Genomic DNA, 16,538 nt, shown 5'->3' on the forward strand with positions numbered 1-16,538 from the left:
GGCTACATGCAAGGCAAATGCCCTACCTGCTGTTCTATTGCTCCAGCTCCTGTTTTTTTTTTCCCTTAAATCCAAGGACAGTCAGGCCAGGTAACTTTTTTTTTTTTTTTTTAACAAAAATCTTAATCTCCAGTAACTCCCTGTTTCTTTTTTCCCTGGACCACACCAGGTTGTACACAGAATTTACTCCTTGTGATTAAGGATATATATAGGCTGCCTAGGATCGAATTCAGGTTGACTACCCTAGGCCAAAACTCATAACAGGTAGATTATGGCTTCATGCCCAGGCCAGGTGCATGCAAAGCAAAAATTAGATATTCTTTTGTTTGCCTTTGGGTTACATTTGGGAATAGTCATGAGTTACTCCTGGCTCTGTGCTGTAGGATCATTCCTGGCAAGGCTTGGGGGGCGATATATATGAGTATTGGGAATTGAGCCCAGGGCAGGTGCATGCAAAGCGAACTACTATACTATTGCTTTGGTTCTAAATGCACTTTTCTTCAACAAAGTCTCCAGTGAAATTTCTAGGGAAAAATCCTGGCACCACAAAGGACAGTGGCAGTGGGCGTGGGACAGTAGCACAGAAGTAATGGGAGGATGGAGACGGCATCCCTGAGGCCCATTCCTTGGGCTCAGGTGAAACTCAGATGCTATGGACGCTCATGTCTGACCTTTGCATTTTGAACACATACCAGGTGGCCACACCCATGGGATCTGTCTGCTGTCCTAGGATGGGATTGTGACAGGGCCTTTGCCTAATGGACATGGTTATTATAATAGACCATTTCAGAGCTTCCTCACATACAAAGACCTGCATTGTCTAGTTACTTCTCCCACTGTCTCTATGAATAAGACACTGACATCCCCCGCCCTACTGTCTTCATTCGCTACTCTGAAGATATGACTGAGGGGATCAGGGAGATCAAAGGGCTTGGGCACACACACATTTCACATGTGGGTTGGACACCCAGTACCACAAGACACCCCAGCACTGGCAGGTGCAGCCCTTGAGCACCACTGTGTATAGCCCAATCATTCCTATATATGTGTATATACTTATATGTATATATACATATATGTGTATTATAAATATATATGTATATATATATATATAATTAAGGGTTCAAGGTACCTGAGTGTTAGCACAGCAGTAGGGTGTTGCCCTTGCATGCAGCCGACCTGTGATGGACTCAGGTTCAATCCCTTGGCATTCCATGTGGTCCCCTGAGCACAGAGCCAGGAGTAAACCCTGAGCGCCATGGGATATGGCCCCAAAACAAAAAAAATTTCAGGGTTCAAGGGATGGGATTTTATTTGGGGGGGCACACCCAGCAGCACTCAGAGGTTATTTCTAGCTCTGCGTTCAGTAATCACTCCTGGCAGGTGCAAGGGACCTTATGGGATGCAAGGATCAAACCAGGTTCCTTGCATGCAAGGCAATTGACCTACCGCTGTGCTATTGCTCCAACCCCTCCAAGGGAGGTTTCAGTAACAGAAAGCATCTGCCATGCCTGTGTGAGGCCACGAGTCAATCCCCAGTGCCAGCCACCTGTGCTGACCATGGACCCAATAGCTCTGCCACCTGCAGTCCTCGGCACAGCAGGGTGCACGTACCATGGCTAAAGTGTGAAGCCCCCAACAAGCATGGCTACAAAAGATTCACAAGCACCACAGCCAGGAGTGGGGCACCGGTGAACCCTACATTCTGAATGACTATGAGTAGTACAAGCAAAAGTGGGTCGCCCCTGGGAAGCACCACAGCCTGTGTGTGAATGTAGCCATTATGACAGGGGTCAGGAGAAAGAAAGGACGAGGAGACTGGGCTCCCACTCTGTCCTTTTTTGGAAGCAGAAAGCCACTGCAATCCCTGCCCCAGGAGGTTTGTGGCCACGCTGGAACAGACAGGTCACTCTTGGCAACAGGCCAGGCCAGCTATTTCCAAGAGCCCATCTCTCACTGCTCTCTAGAAACGTGGCTTAAAATAAGAAAAAGACTTGAAAACACACGGCTGGTCGCAAAAGAAAACGAGCCTCAGATTCCAGAGATAGTTGAAGAATTCAAGGCCCGAATAAGGAGTGAATGCACAGCCTGTAATTCCTGGGGCCAAACCTTGGGGTCTACGTGTCTCTACAGACAGGACGTCAGGCTGGGAGCACAAAGGCTTGTCCTTCTGCGCCAAATTCAGGCTGAGCCCTCACTGGCAAAAGGAGACAGAGCAGGCTCTACCTACCAGGCCTACAGAACAAGCAACATCGCTTTCTTGCTGTCCTGGACTTGGGGAGAGGAAGTTTTTGTGAAGGAAGGGTCTATCCTCATGGAGGAGACATATGGCCTCTTCCCCATATTCCTCCCTATGTGTCACTGGTGCCAGGACCCAACTATTCAAAACATAACATACAAGTCTTTGCTCTTTCAAACCCATGAATTTGTGAGGTTTTGCTTTTGTTTTTTTTTGTTGTTGTTGTTTTGTTTTTTGATTTTTGTTTTTTTTTTGGTTTTTGGGCCACACCCAGCGGTGCTCAGGGGTTACTCCTGGCTGTCTGCTTAGAAATAGCTCCTGGCAGGCACGGGGGACCATATGGGACACCGGGATTCGAACCAACCACCTTTGGTCCTGGATCGGCTGCTTGCAAGGCAAACGCCACTGTGCTATCTCTCCGGGCCCTTGCTTTTGTTTTTTGTGTTTACTTTTTTTTTGGGGGGGGTCACATCTGGCAGCGCTCAGGGATCACTCCTGGCTCTATGCTCAGAAATCGCTCCTGGCAGGCTCGGGGGATCATATGGGATGCCGGGATTCAAACCACTGTCCTTTTGCATGTAAGTCAAACACCCTATCTCCATGCTATCTCTCTGGTTCCGTGTTTTTTTTTTATGTTTATTAATTTATTTTCTGTTAATTCCATTAGGTTTGGGAAGAGCAAGTAATGTGAAATAAAATTTGTTATATGATAGTCGAGTAGGTAGGGCACTTGCCTTGCACGCAGCTGACCTAGGTTCAATTCCTGGCATCCCAGATGGTCTCACTGACCACAGTGTAGGAGTAAGCCAGGAGTAAGCCCTGACCATTGCTGAATGTGGCCCCAATCCAAAACAAAATAAGTAAACACATGAAAATAATAAATGTGTTATATACCTGCCAAGGGAACAAGCTAGGGAAGGGGATACGAGGGAAGCTGGGGATACTGGTGGAGAGAGGGAACACTCATGGTTGGATTGGTGTTGGAACATTGGATGCAAGAAATTATACTATTATGAGCAACTTTGAAAATTATTGTGCCCTTAATAAAAATTTCAAGAACAAGTATGAAGGCAGATAAAAGCAGGAGGATATCCTAAAAGTGAGTGCACGTACTCTCAAGGGAGAGTTTGGGATAAGGTTTTATTTGGGGGGGGGGATTTGGGCCACACCCGGTGACTCTCAGGAGTTATTCCTGGCTATGTGCTCAGAAATCGCTCCTAGCTCAGGGACCATATGAGACACTGGGGATCGAACCCAGGTCTGTCCTGGGAAGCTGCATGCAAGGCAAAAGCCCTACCGCTGTGCTACCACGATGGCCCCAAAAACTGGTTTTCTAAAGTATTCTCTTTGTTGTAACCTCAAAAAAAGAGTTTCATTTGTTTATCTGGGCCATTAATACCTGGACTCTCTCAGGGCTTACTTCTGGCTCTGAGCTCAGGGATCACTTCTGGTAGCTCATGGGAGAGCAACAGGAAGGGATACTGGTCAGCTGTGCAAGACAAACACTGCCCACAGTAACCTTTCTTTGTCCTATTTTTTTTTGGGCCACAGCGGTGCTCAGGGGTTGCTCCTGGCTGTCTGCTCAGAAATAGCTCCTGGCAGGCAAGGGAGACCATATGGGACACCGGGATTCGAACCAACCACCTTTGGTCCTGGATCAGCTTCTTGCAAGGCAAACGCCGCTGTGCTATCTCTCCAGGTCTTTGTCCTATTTTTAATTTAATTATTATGGGAGGGGATTGGTGTACATCTGGCAGTGCTCAGAGGCTATTCCTGGCTTTGCACTCAGGAGTAAACCCTGAGTATGCTCAATGGGAACGTATGTGGTGCTGGGATGGAATCTGAGCTGTAGCCAAAGAAGTCACATGCCCCTGTCCTCTCTAGTCCAGGGATCTGTAATTTTGTTTGTTTGTTTGTCTGTTTGGCTGCACCTGGTGATGCCCAGGAGTTACTCCTGGCTCTGCACTCAGAAATCACTCCTGGCAGACTCAGGGGACCATATGGGATGCCAGAGGTCTAACCCAGGTCCGTCCTGGGTCAGCCGTATGCAAGGCAAATGCCCTACTGCTGTGCTACCACTCCGGCCCAAGGGATCTAGATTTTAATATCTCCAGCATCTGGGATTGTGCCAGGCCCTAGAGGCCCCAATAACTATGCAAAGCCAGAAGTTGGAGAGGTTCCTCCACAGCGCCTCCCTCTGAGAACAATAAGAACACGATGATCCTCTGCACTAGGCAACAGGCTGCAGAACGTGCCAGAATTCTATTAGCATTTGGGCTGGGAAGTACTCATAGTCCTATGCCCTACCAGCACCCTCATGCTCCTCCCCCCTCTCGCCTTCCCAGAGACCCAGCACACCCCAGCCCCCGCTTAGCTGAAGGTGGTGCTGTTTGTTCAGTCACTTCACAAGCAGCATTACACACCCCACATACACACCTACAGTTCTCTGTACTCTGGAGACCAGCTGCTTTCTGAATGAGGGGCAAGCTGGGGAAAGGGTGAAAGAACCACCCCACCTAAGACCAGCTGAAGCCAGGTTGCCCTTGGCACTCTTGCCAGGGTCCCTTGCAGACTGGTAGCAGCTGATGCCAAGCCTGCAGAGAGGGGTGCAGAGCTGTGGGAGGAAGCCTGCCTGTGCTTTGTGCCAGTCACCTGTGAAAATAGCCCTGGTATAGGGCGTTAGCAGCAGGTAGAGGAGTGCGGGGCACTCAGTCCTCATCTCCAGGGCCTGTGCTCCACGCACACCCGTAAATAGAGCCGAGGAGGGTCTGCCCCCGCCTGTCGTTCCCTCTGTTCCCAGAAGTACTCATAGTCCCTGGTGATGGTTACCAGGACACTCAGCTGTCACCAGGTGTTCCCTTGGCCAAGGCCTGTCCTCCTCCACCAAGGGCCTGCGAAGAGTAAATAGGGGAGGCTGCCAGTTACAGGCTTTTTGCTACCCCCACCTGGTTTCTGGTGAGAGAGGATCTTGGAGGGGAAGCTGTTGTTCATCCCCACATAGGTAGGACTCATTCTATAGACACTGTCTCCCTCCAGCCTCTGACACACTATCCACATGGCTACATTCACAGCCACTCAGCCACCCTCTCCAAAATACACACATGTGTTAAAATATTTGCATGTACTCCCCACCACACACACACACACACACTGACATCCACACACCTCTGGGATCACACAAGCATGTTCACACTCACAGATACTCCCAAGCACATGTGGCATGTGGCCTGGGGAAATGGTTCAGTGTGCTGGGGTGCAGGCTTTACATGTGGGAGACCTGGGTTCAATTCCTAGTGTGGTAGGAAGTTGTCGTCCCCCCCAAGAACATCACAGGAAGTCATCCCCAAGTGCTGATGGATGTGGTGCAAAACAAAAAGGTGCAGCAATAACTGTTTTTAGCTTGTTCACGCAGGAAACATCTTTTTCCTAAGTAGAAACATATCATGGAGAGAAATGAAATTGGTCAAACATGACACAGGGTTTCTCAACAGAGACTGTTGCAGGCTGGGTTAGAGGAGACATCTTTTTGTTTTGCACCATACCCATCAGCACTGCTGAGCTGCATCTCAAGCCTACAATTTTGATTTTAAGATCCTTCAAATCTCTGTACATTTGGCTCATAATTACCACGGCTTCATGATATATTAGTGATGCTGTTTCAACCGGATTTTTATTCTGATTGGCTCTAATTCTGCAGAGCCACTCTCCATCTTTTTGTTTTGGGCCACACCTGGCAGCACTCAGGCTCTGCGCTCAGAAATGTCTCCTGGCAGGGTTGGGGACCATATGAGATGCCGGAGATTGAACCTAGATCTGTCCCGGATTGGTGCAAGGCCATGTGCCATTCAATCGTGCTATTGCTGTGCTATTGCTTGGCCCCCGCCACTTTCCGTCTTCCTTCTTTTTTTTCTTGTACCTTGGGAAGTGAGTCTTAAAGATCACACCACTTGGGCTCCTGGGCACTCCATAGTCTATTGGATTGGCTGATAGGAACATTGGAAAGTTAGAGGCAGAAGGATAGGGAATTTTGTCTCTCAGCTACATCCTCACTGGTGCAGTTTGTCACTAGTTGTTTTTCCTACCTGGGACTCCAGCTTAGTCCAGGGTCTTCCCTTAGAGCTATTAATCTCTGCTCATTTGGCTAGTTCGAACTCTGGGTCCCTCTTGCTACATTGTGGGATTTTTCTTTCCTTATTGGTTACCATGACCATAACCTGTAAACAGGCCTTTCTGTCACTGTCCCTGATTCTAATAGCAAACAGGGAGAGGAAGGGACAGGCCAAGCTGCAATCTGAGGAGTAGGGGGTTGATGCCAGAACCCTGTGGGACAGTCACCCATGGTAAACACCAGCCACTCTTCACCTGACCCAGCTCTCCACAACTCTCATGCACTGATTGCTCCATGAGGTGGCATCATATATGCAGCTTGAAACCTGTGTCTGCCCCAACATAAGAATTTATGTAGGGGGGCCGGAGAGATAGCATGGAGGTAAGGCATTTGCCTTTCATGCAGGAGGTCATCGGTTCGAATCCTGGCGTCCCATATGGTCCCCCGTGCCTGCCAGGAGCAATTTCTGAGCCTAGAGCCAAGAATAACCCCTGAGCACTGCCAGGTGTGACTCAAAAACCACACACACACATACACACACACACACTCACACACACACAAAGAATTTATGTAGGACACCTGCCCAGAATCAGATCCTAGGTGGGCCTGTTCCTCATTTGAATAGAGACTGCCCTGTAACGCTCAGAAGATCAGCATGGGAAGTTCATGGCAGTTCCTGCTTACCAGTTCCTCTTCAGCACTGGGGCTAGGCTAATTTTCTTAGTAAGTAAAAGGAAATAACACAACAGAGCAATAGCACAACACATAGAGCATTTCCCTTGCATGATGGTGACCTGAGTTCAATCTTCAGCACCCCATATGGTTCCCTGAGCTTGCCAGAAGTGATTTCTGAGCACAGAGCCAGGAGCGACCCCTGAGCACCACCAGGTGTGGCCCCAAAACAAAAACCAAATAAGAAAAGAAATTAGAAAGGGGAGATTGGAGAGATAATACAGCAGATAGAGGGCACTTTCCTTGTTCACAGTAGACCTTGGTTCAATCCCTGGTACCACGTAAATATGAGCCCCTTCTGGTAGGAGTAAAGCAAAGAGCCAGGTATAAATTCTGAGCACCATTGAATATGGGCCCCAAAAAGTAAAAGAAAACATTTAGAAAGAAAATTAGCTCAAATAAATAAAAGGAATCAAATTAAAAAAATCAAAGTGAAAAGAAATTAGAAAGCAGAAAATTATGTCAATGAAATAAAAACCTGGGTCTTTTTAAAGTGAATCTAATTTATAAGCATCTAGACAAAGACTAATCAAGAAAAAGGGTAAAAGACATATTTTGATATAAAAAGCAAACTTATGGGGCTATAGAGAGAATACAGGGGTTAAGCTCCTTGCTTTGCTGCCCACTAAACTGTTCAAATCCCAAAGACCTGTTATAGTCCCCTGAGTATCACCAACAATTACTCCTGAGCTGTGACCCAGGAATAATCCCTGAGCACAGCTGGGTGAACGAGTTGAAAGGCATCAATGTAGACCAGGGGTCTCAAACTCAATTTTCCTGGGGGCCGCAGGAGGCAAAGTCGGGGTGATCCTTGAGTGCAAAGTCAGTAGTAAGCCTTGAACATTGGGGGGTGTGACCCAAACAACTAAAACAAAACAAAACAAAAAAAGATTCTTCTAGGGCAGGGCCACAAAATGTTGTATGGAGGGCCGCAAACGGCCCGCGGGCCGAGAGTTTGAGACCCCTGATGTAGATCCTACAACTAAAGAGAGAATAGGCCAATAAGGCCAATATTATGAATGACTTGACCATTAAGCATAGATTTGACAGGTGAGATGCAGGACTGGAGAGAGAGTTCAAAGGGCTTTGCAGGCAGGCTCCTGATTTTATTCTAAGCATGGTATGAATTGCCAGGAGTGGCCTCAGATTACTGAACCTAGAGTAGCCTCTGAACACTACTAGATGTGATCCATGAAACAGAACAAAAAACACACTAAAAAAAAAAAAAAAAAAAAGATCAATGTGGGCCGGAGAGATACTTGGGGGTAAGACATTTGCCTTGCATGCAGAAAGACAGTGGTTCAAATCCCGTCATCTCATATGGTCCCTCGAGCCTGCCAGGAGTCTTTTTTTTTTTTTTTTTTTTTTTTTTTTGGTTTTTGGGCCACACCCGTTTGACGCTCAGGGGTTACTCCTGGCTATGTGCTCAGAAATTGCCCCTGGCTTGGGGGGACCATATGGGACGCCTGGGGATCGAACCGCGGTCCTTTCCTTGGTAGCGCTTACAAGGCAGATACCTTATCTCTAGCGCCACCTTCCCGGCCCTGCCAGGAGTGATTTCTAAGTGTAGAGCCAGGAGGAACCCCTGAGCACTTATGGGTGTGATCCTCCCCCCAGTAAAAGATTAATGTCACTAATAGTTAGGGAAATGTTCAAAATCACAATGAGATACCAATTCACATCCACTAGAGTGAATATGACTTTTTTAAAAAGAAACAAAAGGCAAAACAGCAATTGTTGGTGAGGATATGAGAATTTGGAAGCCCTCACATTGCTGATGGAAATCTAAAATGGTGTGGCTGTTTTGGAAAGCAGAGCCTGAAGAAGTCAAACATATACTTAGCAATCGGTTGGTAGCTCTATACCCAAGAGAATGAAAAACAGATGTTCACTGAAAAACTTGTACATGGATGTTTCTAGTGGCATTATTTATAATAGCTCAAAGTGGAAACAACCCAAGTTTCTGTCAACTGATGAATGAATACAAAGGAAGCGTGCATCTGTACAACAGAATATAATCCAGTAGAAAAGAGGAACAAAATACTGACACATGACACACAGGGCAGATTGTAAAGAACATTATGTTAGTGGGCCAGGGAGACAGCTCAAAGGCTTGGTGCATGTGCGAGCTTCCATCTCCATGCATGGTCGCCCAAACCTCATTGGGTGTGGCCCACAAACAAACAAAAGGAAGAAGACATTCAAAACAGAAGAAACAGGACACAAAAGACCCTCATACTGTACTATTTCATTTATGTGAAACATCCACAATAGACTAACCCATGGAAAATAGAAAGCAGATGAGTGGTTAATAGTGGGTAGAAAGGGAATTGGTATGTGTGGGGGTTCTTTCTGGGGTGACTACGATGTTCTGGAATTAGTAGTAATGGTTACACAATATTGTGAAAGGAATAAAAATATTTATTATGTTATTTTAAATTATGATGTTGGGGATTTTTGAGACCACATCTGGCAGTGCTCAGGAACTACCCCCAGCTCTGCATTCAGGAACACTCTGTGATGCTCAGGACGCCATGTGGTACCCAGACTTCCAGCATGCAAAACCTGCACTTACCTCTCTGAATGATCTCTTAACCCATACACTTTAAATGATTAAAATGGCAAAATTTGGGGTCAGAGAGATAGTATAGAAGTAGGGTGTTGGCCTTACATGCAGCCAACCCAGGACAGATCTGGGTTCGATTCCCTGCATACCATATGGTTTCCCGAGCCTGCCAGGCGCAATTTCTGAGTACAGAGCCAGGAATAACCCCTGAGCGTGGTCGGGTTTGGCCCCAAAACCAAATCCAAAATAAAATAAAATAAAATGGCAAAATTTATGTTACAGAAATTTTTCTTAATAAAATTACTTTTTAGTAAACTGATAAAGAAAAATCAGAAAGCTTCCAACTAGAAAAGGAACTCAGATTTAGATATCTTTAGTTGTCAATCCTAGATAAAATTTCAGGAAGAAAAGGATTGATTCTAATACAGAGACTTTTCCAGAAAAGGGAAGAAAAGGGCACTCATCGGCTTCTAATTTTAGGCAGGCACCTACCCTGAGATTCGAGTCAGATAAAGATTTGATTATGAGATTGGAAGAAATGAATTACTAATGAACACAGTCCCTTAACAAAATTTTAGCAAATCTAATCTAGCTAGAGCTAGAAAAGGAAATGAGGCATGGTCAAATCAGGTTCACCCCGGAACAAAAGGTTTGTTTACAGTTAGAAAGTGATCAGAGTAACTTCATGATTCTTAAAATAAAAATCTCCATGAGCATTTCATAGAGTCATGAACAAATCTGATGAACTTCAGATTCAAATTTCAGCCAACAAACTAGAAAAAGAAGGGAACCTTCGGAATCGAATAAAGATTCTCTGAGGGTGGTGGGGCACGGAGTGATAGCAGAGAGGCAGGGCATTTGCCTTGCACACAGTCGATCCAGGACGGACAGTAGTTCGAATCCCAGCATCCCATATGGTCCCCCGAGCCTGCCAGGAACGATTTCTGAGCACAGAGTCAGGAATAACCCGTGAGTGCCGCCATTTTTGGGTTTGACCCAAAACCAAAAAAAAAAAAAAAAACAAACAAACGAAAAGATTCTCTATGAGAAGTCTTGCCTCTCAGGTGGAGTCAGACAAGAGGGATCTTTCTACTGGTGAAGACACATGCTTTTTCCCCAACCCAGGTGAAAGCTACGGTGGAATTTTCATCTCTTCTTTTGTGGAGGTTGTGGTTGCAATGACCAGGAATTATACGTGGCATTTGCACCTCTGACTGTGATCAGGGGTTGCAGACATTAGTTTTAAAGCTTGTGCACATCTGACTTGATCCTGGAGATTTTACCTTCTCTCTCTGGTTTGGTGCCCCAGATTGGACAGCCGAGCTGTCCAGGTGGGATCATGCGGGTTCATGTGGGTGGCCCTGGGAATCAAACTCAAGCCCTCATACGCTTGCAAAGCAGTAGCTTTTATTTATTTATTTATTTATTTATTTATTTATTTATTTATTTATTATTTTTGCCACACCCGGTGGCACTCAGTGGTTTCTCTTGGCTCTGCACTGAGAAATCGCTCCTGGCAGGCTCGGGAGACCATATGGGATGCTGGGAATCAAACCTGGGCCCATCCCAGGTAAGCAGAGTGCAAGGCAAACGCCCTACAACTGTGCTATCACTCCGGTCCCAGCAGTAGCTTTTTTAGTCATCGAACCATCATTATGGCTCTGGGTCCGATCATCACCTTTATTCAACATTGTACTGAGGTTCTAAATTACATAGATTAAGAGAAAAACTCAATTTTGTTTTGTAGAAAGCAGAGGGTGCACAGCCAGCTATGCCCAGAGCTTACTTCTGGCTCTGTGCTTAGATTCTTCCTGGTGGTGCTCAGGGGATCCGTCGTGGTGCCAGGGATAAAACCAGGGTCGGTCACATACAAGCAAATGCCTTGCCCCTAATATTATCTCTCCAGCTCTATATCTATCTCTTAGTATCACATATCCAGGAGAAATATTTACGAAATGTGTTCAATTAACCAAAGCAATGCAGATCACTCCTGTTTCCATGAAAGGAAGCCCAGTTCAGTGCTTGGATAACTCTGAAACTGGGTAAAACTTAGTGTGTAACTAGGCCACACAGCAATGAGGGGACAAAGCCACTCTCTCTAGATCTTTTTTTTTTTTTTTTGACTTCTGGTTTTCGGGTCACACCCGGCAGCTCTCAGGGGTTCCTCCTGGCTCTATGCTCAGAAATCACTCCCAGCAGGCTGGGGGGACCCTATGGGATGCCGGGATTTGAACCACCATCCTTCTGCATGCAAGGCAAACACCCTGCCTCCATTCTATCTCTCCGGCCCCTCTCTAGACCTTTTATTCCAGCCTATGACCCTCCAGAACACAGGGCTGGATTAAGGTGAAAATGGCATATGCATGGAGTTCCTACCATGAGGAGAGAGTGGAGACATCCTGACGTTGTTGGTTTCTGTTGGACAGCAGGAACCCTTGGGAAAGAGATCCAACTTGGGTCAGCTCCTGCTTCACACCCAGGTAGCCACCTCGTCCTAGAAATTCTTCTATTATGAGGTCAATGAGAGTTTGGCCAACAGCCCCAGGCCCCTGGTCCAAACCGTTCAAATAGAGACAGAATCATGACAATGAATGAAGTAGCAAGTAGCATACTGAGGGAGTCATTGCAAAAGATTTGGGGGAGCCTAGGAATGCAGTTCAGGTGGAAGAATACAGGCCCTGCAGATATGACACCTATGGTCTGAGCACCCCTGGACCTGATCACCACTAGTAATGCCCTATACTCACAAAATGAAACCTTTGAAAAGAACCTTAAGTTGGGCCAGAGCAGTGATATGGCTGGTAACGTGCTTGCATTGCATGCATCTGACCCAAGGTTGATAAGGTCCCTCGAGCACACCAAAAGTGATCTCGGAGTGTAGAACCAGGAGTCCTCCCTGAGCCAACACACAAAACAAACAAAAACAATATGGTGCTATCTGACACACAGTAGGTGCTCCATCTCTGGTTGCTATTCTAACAATAAAATCCACGTGTTCGTTTTGTTTTGGGGTCACATCCGGCAGCACTCAGGAGTTACTCCTGGCTCTGTGCTCAGAAATCTCTCCTGGCAGGCAGGGGGGAACCTTATGGGATGTTGGGATTCGAACCACCATCTGTCCAGGGTTGGCTGCATCCAAGGCAAATGGCCTACTGTTGTGTTATCTCTGGCCCCCTAAAGTCCACTTGCTTAGCCAGAACTTGAACTAGAAGTGGAATTTCGTTCTAGGCTGAGACGAGGAGAAGGCTTTCCAGAACCAGGACCAGAGAACCAGGTGGAACTTATTTCTCATGGGTGTTCTGTGTTCTGTGGAAGCTCAATGAAAAGTGTTATCCAATTAGGAACCCAAAGGACACGAGAGCCCATGTTTCTTCCTGAGCCTGGACTGTGCCATTCCCCCTCCCTCAGAAATGAGATTACGAGGAAGGCGGGAGGGAGGAAATGGCCCTAACACAATTAACCAGCCCCAGCTTGCCTGTTTGTTTCAGCCTGGGAACAGAGCAGGGCGGAGGGGTTGGGGGAAGCCAGGGCCCCTCCGGAAATTACATACTAGTGAGAGAAGACAGGATGAGCCCATCCCTGGGCAGGCCTTTTCCTTACCAGCTTGTCTACTGCTGTCATTTCTACCAATTTCCCACAGACCACCAGTAGTCAGCCCTGCCTTTTCAGTGATCAGTGCATGATTCCTTTTTGGAGAAAGAGGTTTGGCTCAAAGGTTACTCCTGGTTCTATGCTCAGGGGGACTATGCTGTGCTGGGAATTGAACACAACCATCCTGCATACAAAGCATATGCTCAGTCCATTGAGCCATCTCTCCAGGCTGGCAAGTTTCTTCTTAACTATGATACCATCCCGCATTAAGGCTTTCTCTTCCACTATTATTCAAAAGCAGCCCAGGGCCAGAGCCTAGATAATGTAGTAGGTTGAGCATTTGGCTGGAGCCAATCAAAAGTGATCCCTGAGTGATCCCTGAGTCAGGAGGAAGCCCAAGAGTGTGACCCAAACAAACACAAACAAGCAGCACCCCACTCCACCCCCATACCTCCAAAACTAATCTAGTACATGGTTTTCAATTTGCCACAAGCTGCATGGAGATCGCTGTGAGATCTTTGGTCCCTCTATGAAGTAGATGGAGCTTTTCTGGTGTGTGATTCTAGTGTGAGGCCTTTTGCTATTGTGGCCTCAGTAACGTTGTCCTCGTAGGTCTGGCAGCAGTGGGCAGGTATAACAGCCTCAGTTTACCTCCTTGGGAGAACAGAGACTGCTCTGATCTCTCCCCAGCTGGGGCATAATCCTCACCCTGCTGGCTGTCTCACCATCTTAGGGAAAGTCAGTCCCAGACAAAGCTGACAATGTGACAGATTAATAAGAACTTTGAAGTCCTAACCCATCCCAAGGCCATTCTGTTCCCGAATGTTCTGTCTTTCTGGTGCTCCATTTATGTGGGCCTGCATTTCCAGACATAGTCTCCTAACAGGCAGAGGCTTCTCTCAGGCCTTAAAGCAGTGGGATTCCTGATGGGATGTGGGTTGCCCAGTCTCTGCCCCCCAGCTGGAGGTAGTTGCAGCTCTGGACAGCCTGGGGTTTCTACAGAGAGGGGCCTAGAAATGGGCCTAAAGATTCCTCTAATCTCCCATCTGGTGAGGAAATAGGGAGGTGAAGTGATTTGTTTTTCTAGATAAGAAGTCATTGGACAGAAAATTATGCAGAAGAGGAGAAGAGTAAGTCCCAGTCCGAGTTATGAAGCTACTGCCTTCTCTTAGGGACTGGGCCAGTTCTAAGTGGTACTTCTGTCACCAGCACCCAAAATACCTGGTCCCCTAAACACTTCTATTGTATGTAACTTTGGATCCTGGCATTCAATTCTGTCTGGGCCCTAGGAGTCTTATTATCGTAGCTTTATTCCCCATAATCTGGATATGTCCACCCATTTTCCTCCAACTTCAAGTGTGTAAAGGCAGTTTGTGGATGTTTGAAGGTGCAGGCTAAGTTTGTCTCTGATTCTGAGACACCTTGAAGGCATTTATTCTGTGTAGCATGTTTTCAGTGTTCACACATCCCACATTCATGCCCAAGGTGCTCTGGCCTCCTTTCTGCACACTTCCCAGAGAGCGATGAGGGTGTGGGGAAGTGAAATGGTATTTTGAAGTCAGTCAGACAGCTAATATAGGCCAGGACAGGTGAGACAGATGGCTTAGATATACACTTAACTGAGGATAAACTTAAGGTTAATGACCAGAAGTTCCAGGGCCAATTGCCCTGCTACTTTGTACTGGAGCCCCCCCTGTAGCATGGTGGGCCATTAATACAACACTATCAGACTTTTTGGGACACAGTCTAGAGCCAGGAAGGTCCAGGAAACTTGGGTCAGGGCTGAGTTTCCAAACTGGAAGGGCATTGAGGCTCAGAGGCAGGAATATAGGTAGATGAACCAACCTCCCCAATTCCCAAATGAAATGAGAAGCACAGACCGAAGAAACGTATAGGGTGACTGACTCTACGCTTTTCTTCTAGCTTTTCTTCTAGAGTCTTCATTGCATTCTTAGACCATAAAACCTCCCCATTTAAAGAGGACAATTGGGGGCCGGAGTGATAGCTCATTGATAGGGCGTTTGCCTTGCATGCTGCTGACCTGGGACAGACCCAGGTTTGATTTCCAGCATCCCATATGTTCCTCCGAGCCTGCTAGGAGCGATTTCTGAATGCAAAACCAGGAATAACCCCTGAGCACCGCCGGTGTGCCCCCCCAAACACACGCGTGCGTGCATACACACACACACTAAAAAGTAAAGAGTTCATTTGAATGTTCTGTGGTGTAGTTACAGACTTGTATGGTCATTACTGTCATCTAAAATATTTTTATGATTCTCCCCAAAGAACCTCTCTCACCGGTTAGTGGTCACTTGCCATCTCCATACCCCCAGTCCAAGGCACCTTAATCTTCTTCCTGTAACATCTGCCTGCTCTGGGCATTTCCTCCTCACAGGCTGGTGTTTTCAACATTCATGCATGTTGAAGCATGAATCAGCAGTTCCTTCCTGCGTATGGTCAATTCGTCCTTTAGCATCGGCTAGTTCGTGATATACTTATTCCATTTCCACCAGCCAGGCTGCTAGGCCTGGGTTATTCACTCTCTAAATCTATGGATAATGTTGCTGTGGACTTGTGTGTATTTGTGTTTTATTCATTTATGTATTTATAGTTTTTTGTTTTCTATCATGCTCAGTGGTGCTCAGGGTTTACGCCTGGCTCTGTACTCAGGGATCACTCCTGGCAAGGATTGGGAGATCATATGGGATGTTGGGGATTCATCCTGGGTCAGCACATATGATGTAAACACCCACCCACTGTACTATTGCTCCAACCCTCATGTACATGTGTTTATGTGATTCTCTCTTCACTTGACTGATGGAGGCATTCTTTTCTCTTCCCCAGTTTCCTTTCCCTTCTTGCTTGGTTTAGCAGTTCTTGACTACATAATGAGTAACCTGTTTCATGTGTTCCCCCTTTGTGCATGTCTCATTCTTTGTTTTTGCTTTTTGGGCTACACTCTGTGACGCTCAGGGGTTACTCCTGGCTATGCACTCAGAAATCGTTCCTAGCTTGGGGGACAATATGGGATGTGGGGAAGGGAACCAAGGTCTGTCCTGGATTGGCCATGTGCAAGGCAAACACCCTACCACTGTGCTATAGCTTCTAGCCCCTGCATGTCTCATTCTTAAAATGTTTAAAAATTGAATCACATGAATTACAAAGTTATTTATGACTGATATTCAAGTGTATAATGTTCTAGCCAACACCAATCCCATCGCCAGTGTCCACGTCCCTTCACAAATGCCCCCAGTTTCCCTCCTGCCTCCTGTCCTTTCTCTATGGCTGGTACTTCTTTCCTT

The sequence above is a fragment of the Suncus etruscus genome, chromosome 3, assembly GCF_024139225.1.
Source record: "Suncus etruscus isolate mSunEtr1 chromosome 3, mSunEtr1.pri.cur, whole genome shotgun sequence".
In the NCBI taxonomy this organism is placed as follows: Eukaryota; Metazoa; Chordata; class Mammalia; order Eulipotyphla; family Soricidae; genus Suncus; species Suncus etruscus.